This window comes from Octodon degus, unplaced genomic scaffold (genome assembly GCF_000260255.1).
Source record: "Octodon degus isolate 3935 unplaced genomic scaffold, OctDeg1.0 scaffold00086, whole genome shotgun sequence".
In the NCBI taxonomy this organism is placed as follows: Eukaryota; Metazoa; Chordata; class Mammalia; order Rodentia; family Octodontidae; genus Octodon; species Octodon degus.
The window spans coordinates 324,873-340,701 of record NW_004524662.1 but is presented as its reverse complement, the minus strand read 5'-3'; positions in this window follow the sequence as shown (position 1 = coordinate 340,701).

Below are 15,829 nucleotides of genomic sequence, written 5' to 3'. Positions count from 1 at the left end.
AGACTTCAAATACTGCTTCTTTAATTGCAGTGGAACATCCATCTCTGGCAAAACAAAACAGAAAAGGGTGATATTTCAGGAGCCAAGAAACTAGGAAATCAGTCAAATATACAAAAATGGGACTTGGCCCAGTGCTTAAAGCAAACAAGCTACCTCACTCCTGAGATGAACATCCTGTGTGGTAAAAGTTTGCTATCAGTTGCTAGGCAACCTAGTATTATGTGTTACTAACTTCACAAAAGTGTAAATAAAGGACAGTTTTGTTGTGAATAAAAAAGGGGGGAAGGAAATGTGTGTGTGTGTGTGTGTGTGTGTGTGTGTGTGTACAAGAGTTAAGTTAGGATAGATATACAGCTACTTTCTCTTAGTTCATTAAGAATAAAAGTTTGTACTAATATTATTTAGATAAGATATCATGTCTGCATCTTATCTTCTGAATTACTACTATGAAGACAACAATATGCAGTGTATTAATTATTGTAAACATCCTACTACTCTGTATTGAAACTGTTTCATCACTTTTCTATCTTTTTTCTCATTAAAATGAATAAAAATTTTAAAAGTTAATAAACAACTGCTCTCAAATCTTTGAAATTTGACCAAAAAAACACAAATTCACAAATCTGCCCTTGATAAATATAATCAAAAGAATAAAAAATGTTGAGACATATCTTAACTACATTGATAACTGCTGTTGATAGAATCCTAAAAACAATCATTATGTACAGCAGAAAAATATTAATGGAAAAATAAAGTTTGGCATAAAAAAAACTGCCATTATCAGAATATTTAGAAAATGTGTGGAGTTAATAAGAGACAAAACTTAAATTGATATTTGTCTAATAAATTGTTATAACTTAAAGCTTCATTTCCATCATGTCCTACCATTTTACTTTATTGTACTTTTGCTGCCCTTTCAAGAAAACATACTGAGCCTGAACAGCTTTAGCACATTGTTCTCTCATTCTTTCGCCCTGAAAGATTACATCACTAAAAGGTCCAGATGTTATCCTACTCTTGATCAATTCCCTGCCAAAACGTTCTGCAACTGTGTTAATTGTTGTTATCTCTTCTCAAAGTATAGAACAGAAAGGATAAGACAGTATCAAAAAAAAAAATAAAACCATGAGTATTTTCTTTTAATTGTTCCATGAGAATTATTCTATATTACATGTTTAAAATATAGAATAATTTTGGGGGGAAAAACTCTGAGTAGTACCTCAGACCTTGGTCTTTCTCAATGTCCTCCAGAACAACTGTATTAAGTACATACAATAATCATTCACAGAATCGGCTATTAGCTAACAGATCACTTCTTTTTTTATATTCTCTGCCAGTGATCTTCCCTACATAGGATAATTGAGGGGAGTGGTGGACTCCATCATACAGCAAGCCTCAGGACACATCACCCAATCCCCATCAATTTACCATTCAGCTTGCCTAGTGGATCCCTACCCTCTCTTTGCCCTTGTCATCAGTGTAAGGCCAAATCATTCACTAAGTAAAAAAGGGAAAGAGATCTGGTTAAATGGATGAAGAAAGGATAGAGTCAGAGTTCTCACGAGAATCCTTCCAATTTAAATTCTGATTGGATTTTTATTAATCTCAAATGAAAACATCAAAAGAACTAGGGAGGAAAGAGGGAAAGACATCCTCAGAAAAAAAAAACATGGAAAATTGGAAAAGCAATCTGTAGCATAGATTCCCTAAAGACAATTAGCTTAATTATTTCCATGGGCATCCACTGTATTCAGTGCACATTGATTGACTTTACTGCTAATTAGACTAAATGACCTTGAAGACTTCTCTACAATCAGTTACATTCTCTAGAGCACTTCTTTTCAGTCCTATTTTCATAATAATTCAGCTTCTATCTCACATCCTAGAAGCAATTCATCAATTCATTACTTTGATACTTAAAGTAAGAAAGAGAAACACAGTACTCAACATCTGTGAAGGGAATGGATAAATGAGGAAAATCAAAGACAAACTACTATATCATTTCTTCCCATTCTGATTCTGTAACCCTATATTCTGACTCTACAAATTTGTTTGTACCTATATGTATAATTTATATTCAGATTTGGTAAATGTACTTAAAACCAAAGTTTGTACTATTTGGGAAAAGTTCATGATATTTTAATAATTAAGTTACAAGAAAACTAATGACTAAAGAGCTAATAATTCAAAGAATGCATGAAGCATATTTCAAGTAATTACACCTCATTTCCTGAAATGGGCTGAAATGAAATGAGACCCTGAGCAGCCATTTCTGAAACCCTCAGATGGAAGGTGAGCAAGCAGAGAGACTAGAAAGGGGCTTTCTAAAGTAGAGAAGAGAATGCACCAGATTCTACAGGAATTTTTCAGAATGGAATATGTATCATGCACTCACATCTGTAGTCAAGATGACATGGAAATCAACTGAATGTGACTCGAATATTAAAGAAATGGAGTCTCTGGGGAAATAAGAAACTTTGACTTGAGTTCCATCATCTCGGGCACTGTGGTGGGCAAAACCAGCACAAATAAAATAAATCTATGAACATTGTCCCCATCTGTTACTTTCAGGTTGGCTGTAAAATGCAAAGACTACCATAAAAACATCTTCATACATCTTCCTTATTTCTGATCAAGGGCAGACCTAAAAGTACCATGAATGGAGCATTTGGACATATCAGTGTCCAAAAGATGAGCCCATAGATGCTGAGGGTGGAACAGTATTTACCAAAGACTGGGAAAGGTCCAAGACAGTGGACAAAGGACAGATTGTGGGTACAGGGAACAGTTGAACATAATTTGTGTTGTTCTATGACATAGTAACCTGGGTATGGTTGAAAATAATTAATTGAATATTTCAAAATGGGTGGTAGAGAGGATTTGGGGTCCTTTGTGTTCTTCAGGAATTTTTTGAATATAAAAAAATATGTATTTAAGGTAATAGACATGCAAGTTTCCCTGACCTGATTATTACATTGTATACATGTGTTGAAATGTCACAATGTAGCACATAAATATATGTGATCACTTTATGTTAACTAAAAATATTTTTAAATCATTTTCCATTTCAAATGGTATCCATGTAGAACCCAAATGGATAAACAGAGCTTCTTGTGGTAACTGCTCTAAAATCCAAATGTTTTACAAATGCTCAGGTCTCTACAACTGACTTCCAAAAGTTAATTTAGGGAATGGAGATGGCAGGACAGACAAAACCAGGATAGTGCAATACCAATATGGGTACCATAAGCAAACAGCCCTGGGACAAAACATGCCAAGGAAGTAAGAAAGCATAGCATAGCATAGCATAGCATAGCATAGCATAGCATAGCATAGCATAGCATAGCATAGCATAACACAGAATACCATACCATACCATACCATACCATAAAATAACATATCATAACATACCATAGCATAGCAAACATAAAGTTATTCAAAGGTGTCGCACACAAAGACTATAGTCAAGGGGTCACATATAAATCCTAGGCAACTCTTGTATTTCAAACTATTGTCAGATTTTTATTACAGTTTTGTTGATAACAAATTTGGTGATTCTATTCTGACCCTTTTCTAGCAAACAGTAACACTAAAACTCATATCAACAAAATAAGTGTATTAAAACTATAACAAAGGATGAGCAAGTGTGATAGAGATCTCGTTGGGTAACAACCTAAAATAATTGGTGTTTTATGCAAAGAATTACCTTTCTGCTGGTAGCGTACTGATATATGAGTGTCTAAAAATGTAAGCAAAATAGTCCTCTATTGTTATGATTGCACAGATTAAATCTAATGTTTGATAGTGGAGTTCATATCCTTTGCTGTTTGCTTGCTGCATCAGGATATTATTGCCAAGTTCTTAATTTAAATCAAATATTTTCATGATGTAAATCACTATGTAACTACAAATATTCATTTTCCATTAATAATGTACAAAGGAGGTATTACTAAAACATAAATTAGAGATTACTTTGTAATCCTCCACTTAACATGGCAATTGATTGTTTTTGTTGCAGAAATTCTGGCAGTGCAAACATTAACTGTTGTTAAAACATTGCAGCTTTGTACTACACAGACATTTAAAACTACCGCATGTGTAAAATGTACAAGAACTAAAATCCCATCAGAAGTTCTCTCAAAAGAACCAGAAGGAAGAAGAAATTCTTTGAAAAACAAGATGAATCAATTCTATTTATTAAAATTAGACTAGTGATGCTGAATCACTTACAGTTTCTTAACTCTGACGTTAACCTCTCCAACATCAAGCTGCTGTCAATAAAGAAAAAGGTTTAATTCACCTAAAAAAATCTCGTTATCAGTGTAGCTATGAGCCAGAACTTTTTTATGTTGTACATAATATTTTCTTTAAAAGAAAGGCTTATGCCAATGAAAAGATACATAGTCCTTTCAGTGGTCTAGATTTTGCTACTCAAAATATAGACTATGAAAGGCAACAAATGTAAAAATAAATGAGGTTATACAAAAAAACTTGTTCGGTACAGGGTCTCACTATGCAGCTCGAGCTCGTAGTGATCCTCTTGTTTTCAGTCTCTGCAGTCCTGGGATGATACTTTCGAGCGAGCACCACCATGCTTGCGGAAAGTAAATTTTAAGTATGGCCACACACTCACAAAAAGTTGACCACATTAGATGGATTGGTTTGATTGTGGTAAACATTTCACAACGTATACATATATCAAAATATCACCTTATATATCTTAAGTGTATACAATTTTAATTTGTCGATCCTGATTTAATAAAGCTGGAAAAAATTTTAAGTGTAGTTCTGGGGCCAAGGACATCAGTATTACCAAGAAGACTGCTGAATATGCTAAATCTCAGGTCTAATAGACCTTCCAAATTAAAGTATGCCTTTCAACAAGGCCCCCAGTTATTGGCATATTCACTACGGTTTGTGGAAATCTGTAACAAAGAATATGTAATTTGAGAAATTTAAATGGACATGAGTTAATCCATATTTGAAACTCAACAATTAATATTGACTAGCAACCATAGTAAAGAATGTGATATTGCGGTAGAATCAATAACTTTAAGAACTTTCTGAAAAATCAGTTACAACCCTCATGCAAATATTGCAATGTACTTGGGGACTTTATCTACAAAATACACTTCAAAATATTTTTCTAGCCTTCGGGACATATCAACTTTGCCAGTATCGGTCACTAATGTTAGAGAAAGTGTTTTCTTCAAATTAAAATTTATTAACTCCTTAAGTATAAAATTTTCCAAAACAAATTTTAAACTGAGGAAGCATTTATATATAAATGAGGTATATTGAAATAAATTTGTGTATTTCAGTGGATATTTTTACAGTTTAATTAAAAACTCAAAACATCTTATGAAGTGCTTTGTACATGCCAACTTGATTAGACCTTGCAATGCCCAGATTCTTGACAAAACTAATCTGGATGCTCCTGTGAAAATTTTTTTTTGAGGAGATTAACATTTAAATTAAAAGACTGAGTAAAGCAGACTATCCTTTTTAACTGTGGATGGACCTGATTCAGTCAGCTACAGACTACAATAGTGTAAAAAGCTTTACTCTTCTCCAAAGTAGGAGAGAATTCTTCCTGCTCCATTACTTTCAAATGAAATATGACTTTTCCTGGTTTCATTCTTGAACTTCAATATCTGATTTTTTTCTGGGTGTAGAGCTTGTAGCCCTACAGACTGGCTCCATCATGCCTCCTGGACCCCCGCCTGGCCAGCTCACCCTGCAGGTATAGGACTTAGCAGCCACAATAATCATGAGTCAGTGCCTTAGTACTTACACACATACACACCCCACAATAGATAGTTGGAGAGGTAGATGATAGGTGATAAATAGATAATAGGTAGGTAGATAGATAGGTAGATAGATAGATAGATGATCAATAAACTGATAGAATAGGTGGCTTCTGAGGAGAACTTTTACTAATGATGTACATATTTATTGTTTTGTTTATACTTCAATGTAGATAATTCTTATTTTCCAATATTTGTTGTTCTTGAGTATTCAGATGCATCTCTTTGTAATTTACACAAAGACACTCAAAGGCCAGAGGCAGCTGCGGTAGTAGCAGAGCACAAAGAAGACAGCACTGTCAAGGAGTAAAGAACCAGCCCCTGAGCCAAATTTAGCATCTAACTCCACACTCCTCAGCTGCATAATCTCGGGTTCCCTTCTTCCCCTCTGTGTTTTAGCCTCCTCATATGCCCTATGCACCTGATACAGTTAAGGAATTATGCAACTTAAAACAGTGCCTGAACATATATCAATTCTTCAGTAAATACTGAGGGATGTTGTAATTATTATTAATCTAATTTAAAATGTGTTTTAAATTTCTTAAATTCCTTTACCCATGAAACATAGGATATCTGATACTATTATTAGAAACACCCTGCTCCTAGGATACTGAAGGGAAATGAAGGAGTGAAAAACAATTTTACTGAACCTTTGGTGTGAACATGGGATATCATTGATCCCAATTTTGAAAGGATACATTTTTTTTCATGTGTCATAGTCAAGATTAGTTTATATATACCTTTCTCTAATGCAAATATTGCTTCTTTTTTTAGAAAAAAATCTAATTCACTTACAATATTCCATTAAATGTTAAGTGTTTAAGATATACCAATGAATAATATATGATTCCTGACCTTAAAAATCTCCCATTAACAGAGGTAATTATTAGTGTAGATAATAACATAGCAGCTAAATCATTAGCAGGCTTTTTAACCACTGCAGGCTTTAAATTCCATAACTAAAAAGATCAAATAGAAAAAGACTCTTAGAACTAGAAAATAACTCAAAGAAGAATCCCAAGGGTAGAAGCAGCTCACTTAATTATTTGATCTTTATCACTGGTCTTTCTCTGGTGCCATAACTTGCACACATAATATTGTAGAGAAAGAAAACTTAAAAATTTGATCAGCAAATTACATTAGAAAATGGTATTCTGGGTTTTTTTTATTAAATCTAGAGGGAGTATTAGAGCTGACAAGGTTATCAAAAGGTCTTACCTGTGGGAAAGTTTCTGTAGTTATTCTATTATCATTTTAAAGCAGTGTTACTATTTTTCCACTGACTGGGTTGTTCATTCTGAAGCCACACTCAGAAACCATAAGGCCCACATCGCCTCTACAGATGCAGGATGAAACTCCTACCTAGCGAGCTGTTTTCCCACCCCAGGAAGGGGAGGGAAAGGTTTTCGAAAGAAGCTTCTCAGAGTACCTCTGCTTGCACTATTTAAATGAAGCAGCTACTGGGACTTCGTGGCTACCACGACTAGTGAATAACCCACACTGAGAAATGGGCCTGGGTTTTCCCCTGGTGTAAAATGCTTGGGAACAGGGGCACATATCCAGATCCCACCTGACTCTGCCAGGTCCCCTGCATAGCCATGTCCATCTGCATTTGGGGCTGGAGTTTGCCCTGATGGTATCAGCTATGCTGTTCAGAAATCTGCCACGTACCCAAATCCCCTTCAGCACACTGACATTTTTATCTGAATAAGGCTCATATCATTGTGATGTTTTTGGAGGTTTTTTGGTAGTTAAAGTCATAACATTCTGACTGCTTCATAGACCACTGTTACACTCCCAACAGTGGTCTAACCTAATTTGTTCCAGCACTGTACTTTTATTTCATGCTATTCACTCAACAATTAGTTTCTCGATCTCCCTTAGCTCATCTTTTGGTTTAGCAGAAATGTCAGAGACAAAGGAAGCTGGGCAGGAGGAACCATAGGTAAGCAGAGATGAACCATAAATGAGTTCTATATGTCTTGTACTGGTCGTGTGTCCTGTCCATGGTGCTGAAGCCCTATTCCTCTGACTCCCAACTCCCAAAGTGATGGGAGGCTTTTGAGAAGTTAGCCTTAGACAGGGTCATGAGGCTAGCACCCTGTGATGAGATGAGTGGCCTTATAAGAAAAGGCTTCATAAAAAGAGGCTCTGTCTCTGTCTCTCTTTCCCTCCTTCACACTCTCGTTCTTTCTCTTTCTCTACCTCCCTTCCTCCCTTTCTCTATCACGCTTCTCCATCCCCAACTATATACATACACACACACACACACACACACACACACACACACACACACCCCAATGCAAATTCATGGGAATTCATGCTAGGAGGCAGCCTTCTCAAAGGAAGCGAGCCCTTACCAGGAAACAAACGTGCTGGTACTTGGACCTGCAGCCTCCCAAACTACAAGAAGTAAATTCCTGTTGGTCAAGCCACCCAGTCTGTGGTATTCAGCTTGGCAGCCTGAACTGGTACAACATGAATCAAACTAATGCTATCAGTCTAAATTGTTAATCTTGGGGCCAGGGAGATGGTTCAATGCAATAAGCGCTTCCCTGGCAAGCGCAAGGACCTGAGTTCAATCCCTGGTTCTACCAAAAAAAAAAATAAATAAAAAATAAATAAATTGTTAATCTTGAATATTCTGGTTCTCCATTAGCACTGTGACATGCTCGGAATTATTTTCTTTGGTCATTGATTTATATGAAAAAGCAACAAATTATAAGACCTAAACTATACTTAGAAATGCTTATAATTAACACTTAACTAAAGGACTATACTACATCAAAATAATTCTTTTAGAAGTGTTAAGCTGTGCAGTCATCATGAATTTAATAAGAATGTTTCAAGGTATTCTCAGAACAGTTAATGCACCAAAAGCTCATATGCAAAATCAATTTGACTGAAACAAATTGTTTTCATTCACTCAACAAAATTAATGAAATTTATTCTAGGTGGAATAGTGTTAGGTGTAATAAGAAAACAAGTTATGAATAAGACATGGACCCCACCATTCATGAATTTAATCCATGATGTCAAAAATCCCATAACATTCACCTGAGTAATCTTCTGTAATAATTAATATGTCTGTCTCTACTATAGGCTTATTTGTCATTGGCACTATTTTTCAAATTTTTATTCATATGCCATTTATTGTGACCCCTAATCCATACTGTGATATATACATCCTTATTTTTTAAGTGAGAATTTCTCCAAGGATTGAGATGGGGATCAATTTGATCTTCAGAGTTAATGCAGTCTAGTAACATCTTAGTCCAAATAAGAAGGAGGCGAAGTACTGAGCTCAAAATTATTCACTTAGAGGGCTGTCCAGATAGCTCACCGGACTAAAGTACCTGCTTCAGCAGAGCACAGGGGCCAGGGTTCAATTCCAGGCCAGGCCCCCCAGGGCACACTGAGGCAGAGATTGAGACTGGGTGTGGTGGTGTGCGCCTGTAATCCCAGTGCTTGGAAGGCTGAAAACAGGAGAATCACTACAAATCCTATCTGTATAGTGAGACTCTGTAGACCCTGTACACCCTGTACTAAATACATAAAAGATAAATAAATAAATAAATAAATAAATAAATAAAGTTATTCATTTAGATGTAAAAATGAACTATTCATGGGCTTGCATTTTCTCTGTCAGAGATAATGAGACCTCTGCTTGTCCCTCACTTACAGAGCCCTGCGTATCCCATGACAAACAGTCCACCATCCATCCAAAGCCCATCACACCATCTACGTTTCCTTAGTACATTATACAAATGCATGTATCTCTTTTAAAAACCCAGAAGACATTTTTTATTAAAAGAACTGCCTTTTTACACTTATGCAATCTCTTAATAACATCTTGCAGCAGGAAAAATGTATTTTGTCCTTCAAAGGATATTTGAGTGAAGAGCTGCTTTGTACTGGTCATTGTCACCTCCAGGTTGCCTAGAGGAAATTGAAAGCTGAGGAACAGCAGTAAAATGGGCTGAGATTGAGAGAAAAGTCTTCACCTACCAAGAAAGAAGGGAAGAACTGATTTTTATAGGATGGAATGTGAGTTTGAGGGACACATTATGGTCATAGATAATCTCTCATTGTGAAATAATGTCTTGTTTGATTTTTCATGCCCTAGGAGTATACTGAGGACTACTATATCTAAAAATAATAAGACTGATTAGGACAACAACTTATTTTAGAATGGTTTGAAACTAGCATGTGTGATAAATTTACTTACCTAAAACATTAAATCAGGTTACTAAAGGCATATAGTCCTTCCGCACAGAGCAGAATTCAAATATTATTGAAGTTACTGAGATGAATCATATTCTTATATTTTGGGAAATTTCTTTTTCATCCCATACCCTCAAGTCCTGACTTTGGGTTTTCTTTCATTTTTCCTTTACCTTTTTAGTTATTTTCTCCATTTGGGTGATTGGACAGAGGGCTTTTTCACTGAACTACATCACAAGTGTTTTTACATTTTCATTTTGAGACAAAGTCTCACTAAAATGCTAAATTGCTCAAGCTGGGCTTAAACTTGAAATGCTCTTGTCTCAGCATGTGCTGCTTTACCTGTATTCTTTTACTTTCAGATGGCATATCCCGTCACTGTCATGCCGTCTTACAGTGACATGTGTCACTGTTTATGTATGTGCCAATACCCGCCAAGTGGCTATTTAGCCAAAGAGGCCATTTAATAGTTTACGACAACCCCACAGGGCCTATAATCCACTGAACTTCCAGCTTCCTTGGGTCCTTCTGTTGCTGTTTTTATATTTCTATTTCCCAATTTATCCAGCTTAGATTCAAAGCTTCTGCTTTATACTCATGCTGCTGCTACACTCCTGATCTTCTGTAATGTTGCTTTACGTGCCTGGCAAACTCCAGCTTTGCCTAGATCTAACCTTCCAAAGTAACCAGGAACAGTTCTTTCCCCAGATATCCAAATGGCTCACTTCTTCACCTCATACAGGTCTTTGCTTAAATACATATTTTAAATATGTGTGCAATGTATATGTATGTAAATAAAAACCCTATACAGTGTCTAGTTTTGAAAAGAAATAATCAAGAAACATAATTCTGCTGTGTTTGTGAAGTGCAAGATAGCATGTGCATGTGTCTATAGTGTGAGACTAGAGCAAGGAGCACAGGCAGGAGTGAAAGGCACTTCACACTATGCAACATTTGCCACTTCTAGGAGGCAAAGAGGTGCTAGAAGCCCACTGAGGAGCTGTAGAAGATAGATCTCCTTCCTCTACCACACTGTGAATGTTTTGAAAGGTCGAGATGAATGCGCTCCCAGTGGAAGAGACACTTATGGCATAAATACATGTGGGCAGAGGAAGTAAAATTCATCAAAGATCATGATTGATTTAGAGCTTGATTTGATTGAGATGTCACCATAGAAAAAATACTGTTAAAAATATGATGGATTGTTCAGATGTTTGTGAATTCAGTCAGTGCTATAACTTAAAATATAAAAATCATACGGTCTCTTCTACACAGGCCAAAGTAAAAGTGTCCATAAAAATAAGAAAAGGAAAAAATAGAACAAGAAATCCTCCCACTACAAATTCATTTTTGTTTATCCCTCAATAAATTTTTACTTTTCCAGTTTTTCTATGCAAGACTATTTCAGAGGTCCTGCAGGCAGAGGCAAACTAGTGTAGACCACACATCCTCCATTCCCTACCTCACGAGGCCACTGTGTACACAAAGCAAACTCGGTCTGCAACCTGTGCTTTTAGGCAGAGGATGCACCTCCTAGCCTCTCCCCACTCCAGGTAACTGTGCTAAGCATGAGAGCCTGAGTACATGGCTCACTGGTAGAGCAATTGCCTAGCATGTGGGAGGCCCTGAGTTCAGTGCATATTGTACACCTGTGCCCATACGCACTCACACACACATACACACAGTGTTAACTACCTTAAGTTCACAAGCATAGGATTAAGATTCTTGTTAAAAATATTAAATACTCTTAGATTACACTGAATTTACCTTAGAAACATGAATAACAGGAGTATATCAAGGCTTTGGATAGCTCAGCAGCCTAGGTTTTCTCTAACCAGCTGGACAAGAAATCTTTCTCTATTCCTAAGGCTTCATGGGGAGCCAAAACTCAGGCACAGTGGCCCAGGCCCTAGACACATCTCAAGACTGGTTCTATGATGGGTTTCCTGCTATTTATGATGGTTTGCTTGTCACTCATGGTAACAGTCTAAAATCAAGCCTCAACTTCAAGAACATGTACAGAAATTCCATACTAACCTACAATATTCATATAATCAGAAAACTACCAGATTTTATGGAAGGAAATATAATTTCAGCAGAAAGATGAAAAAAACAATGTTTTACATCCTAAAGTATTTGCTCAGCATTCTGAGAATTTTAATAAATAAGTCTTACTTAAAAGATTCCTTAACAGCTAAATAACTGTTTATGGGTGAATGAACTCATTTTTTTTTCTTTTTTTGTGCAGTACAAGGGATTGAACTCAGGACCTTGTAGTTGCCAGGCAAGTGCTTATTCTACTGATCTTTCTTCCTGGCCCATGAACTCATGACACCAGCAAAATTATTTTGATTAAAAGAAAATTAAATAAGCGATACAAGTATAACTACAACACATAAACCAATTTACTCAAATATTGTCTTACAGTTTCTTTTCCCTTATTTCTTTTTGGGTCTTTTGCTTGTTTGTCTGTTTTTGAAACAGAGTTTTGCTATGTAGCACAGGTCAGTTTTGAACTGGTTTATGTAGCCCAGACTAGCCTTGAACTCAAGGAGATACTCCTGCCTCAGCTTCGTGAGTGCTAGAGTTACAGGTATGCACCTTCAAACTTAACTGACTTTTCTTTAAAATTTTTTTCTGGTTTTGTTTTGTTTTTATTAATTTTATTGAGAAACAGCAATGAGACAGTTTCAAAACCGATTAATAGGACAGCTTCAATAATTAATACATTGCATATTAATATCTTCTTAGTAGTTATTCATAGTACAAAATGCAAACATGATATCCTGTGAAAATGTTATGAGTACAAATCTTTCTACTCATTGAATTAAGAGAAAGTAGATATGTATCTATCCTATTTTGTATATATAGATACAAAATGGTCCTTCCTTTTTATCCCCTTTTTTTGTTTAGTTTTGTTACAGATGGGTATTCCCTTGTCATTTAAATATTGTAGGTTCATGAATTCAGCAAAATAATCCAATACAGTCCAGTAGTCCATAATAATAGTGGGCTATCTGTAGGACTGGCAATGTCAGAAGTTGTTGACTTGAGACTTTCACAGCTCAGCATATTAATATGGCTTTATTTTTTATACCTCACTTTTATACTTTTCTGCTGGATTGTTAAGACCAAGATAAAGCAACACCTATATAACCAGAAATGTATATTTTGTATCTGATAAGGTCAGTCAAGTCCCCCTCAGGATTTATCCTATTACCCTGTACCACAGTTTTCAGATCCTTTGTGAGTGTCAGCCATGTGTAGGAGTCATGGCCATTGCTTGACCAATTTGCTCTCTATGAAAACCTAAGAGAATGTTTTCTCTCCATGTGACTCTCCTTAGGCACACTCTACATCATCAATCACATTCCTCTGTGGCCCCATAATCTCCTTGATCAGAAAATTTGGGACACAACTGACTTACATGATATGATAGTATAGGTTCTTCTATATCCTGAGTCTTCACTGACCTTGAAAGGCTAGGGCCAAGATGTTGGCTGTCCTTTCAGCTCTTCTTTTTCTCTAATTTTTGGTCTACAAACTTAGGTTGTTTACCCTCCAGAAGAGATTCGTATTATTACCCTACAACATATGAAGTTGTGTTTAACCTCACTATCTTTCTGAATATCAAACATTTTAGGCATAACATGTAACAGGTACTTTCCAACTAGTATTGATATGTTAAACTTTAAGTCTCTACAGAATATGGAGAAAAAAATTTAAAAATATTTTTTAAAAAATATGAGTAAACAATAACATATTTTACACAGAAATTTAGAAATCTAATCATAAACAGCATTATATATGCTGCTATCTGTGAACTAAGCAACTGCTCTGAAGAAAGCAATATGTAATAGAAGGGTCACACTTGGAATGACTGTCATTCTGATCTTTGTCCTGCTACAATGCTGTATATCTTTAAAACTTTTGACTAACAACCTTGAAATTTGGTTCATCACTGGCAATTCCTTATTCAATATAATGACATGACTTGTTTTCCAATTGCAAATTCCAGACAGATAACTTTTTGAATTAGATTCATAATGTTAAATTTTCTTCCATATAAAAAGTGGCATATTTACTTAGCCACAAATATTGCTTTGGGGTCTATTATGCCCACCTCACAGAAATGGACACCATCCAGACTTCAGGACAGGGGTATACATCATATAAAAAGTACAAAATACAAGGATTAGTGTCCCTGAGTTGATTTTATTTTTCTAGATTGTACATTGTAAATAAATTATTTACAAACTTAAATGAATATAACAATAAAAATTGTCCAAAATAAAAATGAAGAAGAAAGAATTTACAGATCAGTCATATAATAGTTCACTCTGTGACAAAATCAAGAAACTTATATTCACATAATTAGAATTATCAAAGTAGAAAGAGGTAGACAATAAATATTTAAAGATTTAAAATTTCTTAATTTAGTTGAAATTATAACACTACATTTTGAAGAAAAATGAACCTTTTTCACAAGAAATTTGAACAAAATCATACCAAGATACACAAAAATGAAATTATTCAAAACTAATTGCAAAGAAAAAAGTCATTTAAACATATACATAATAAATTAGCTATAGAAGAACAAAATTAAATAACATCTTATTCCACATTTTTTAAAAAAGAGCAAGTGGGTAAGAAACTAGACTAATTCATTCAAAGGACTGAAAGAAAAAAAAAGATCTGTCCTCACTGAATTTTATGCTTAGCAAACATATCTTTGGAAACTAAAAGTAAAATACTTACCACTTATACAAACTCGAAATATTCTAACACCTCCTGAGATAGTATATAGAAAATAACAAAGAGCTTAATCCAGAAGGTAAGAGAAGTTGCTCTATGGTCCTGGATAAAGAATAGAGTTCTCAAAATGGTAGTTATGCAAACAAAGCCATTTAAAAGGTCATTGTTGATTTCTACAAAACAGTATCAATCTTATGCCAGATTATATGCACATTTTTTCATATGTGTTTATGTGTAAAAAAACAAGGAAGAAACAATATGAAGTCAATGTAAAATGGAAATACACTTTTTAAAGTTTCTAATACTAGGAGAAAATATCATACCATGTCTTATAAGTAGATTGTAAGTCACAGATACAGTATAAATCCTAAAATAAAATTAAGACTAACCAATATTCAGAAAATTAATTAAATTTTAATGAATTAAAAATCAAACATTTCAAAACAATTCAACTAAGAAAAAGTTTTCATGATACTAAAGAATTGTTAAGAATAAAAAATAGCATAATTACTGGAATGACAAATATATGACAAGCACTTCTAACAATTTGAGATAGGATATCGCACAAAGTTCTAGCATGTGGTGGACATGGGCAGTGTCCATGATGCTTATTGGTGGCCAGGTGTCAATTGTGGGACTGAGGTACTGCCATTTCCTTAATATCCACCCTGTAGACCCAGACAGAAACATGCCCAATAGGGTGCAGGAAAAGTCCATGTGTAGAGTATGCTGATGGAAATATTTTGCTGCTGTGTACAAAAGAATAATTGAAAAACTGCTTTTGTACACCTCTTTCTTCTCCTGTGTTTAATTGTTTGCCCTATTTGGTGGGTTTTTCCCATTCTCATTCATGCAGTGTTGGTCATTTTGATCCCCCTCCAGAATATCTTTTAGTAGTCTGTGTAGGGTTGGTTTTGTTGTCATGAAATTCCTTAGTAGTTCTTTGTTATGGAAGTATTTCACTTCTCCATCATACTTGAAACAGAGGTCTGCAGAGTATATGAGTCTGAATTGGAATTTGTTTTCTTGCAAGACTTGGAGTA